The sequence below is a fragment of the Theobroma umbraticum genome, unplaced genomic scaffold (genome assembly GCF_002168275.2).
Source record: "Theobroma umbraticum cultivar Fairchild unplaced genomic scaffold, ASM216827v3 scaffold_31.0, whole genome shotgun sequence".
NCBI classification, from domain to species: domain Eukaryota; kingdom Viridiplantae; phylum Streptophyta; class Magnoliopsida; order Malvales; family Malvaceae; genus Theobroma; species Theobroma umbraticum.
Window position 1 is genome coordinate 973,169 of NW_018397283.1, and position 316 is coordinate 973,484.

Genomic DNA, 316 nt, shown 5'->3' on the forward strand with positions numbered 1-316 from the left:
ATTACATTATTTGGATAATATATATTTTTTTAAATGAAAATTTGGGTATTAGAATTTGATGATACATAAAAATAATTATAAATGAAGATTAAATATTAAGAAGATATGCAGTATATATATATATATATATATATATATCATGAAAAATCAATAAATATACAATTTCCAACTAATGAGAAGTTAAACCCTACAAAGTACCTAATTCAAATGCCAGCAATTTTGATAATTTCACATTTTTATTTTAATTACCAAACTAATTTTATTTTAAAAATTTTGATTTGTCTTCATTTGTACCATATATAAGTATATATATATA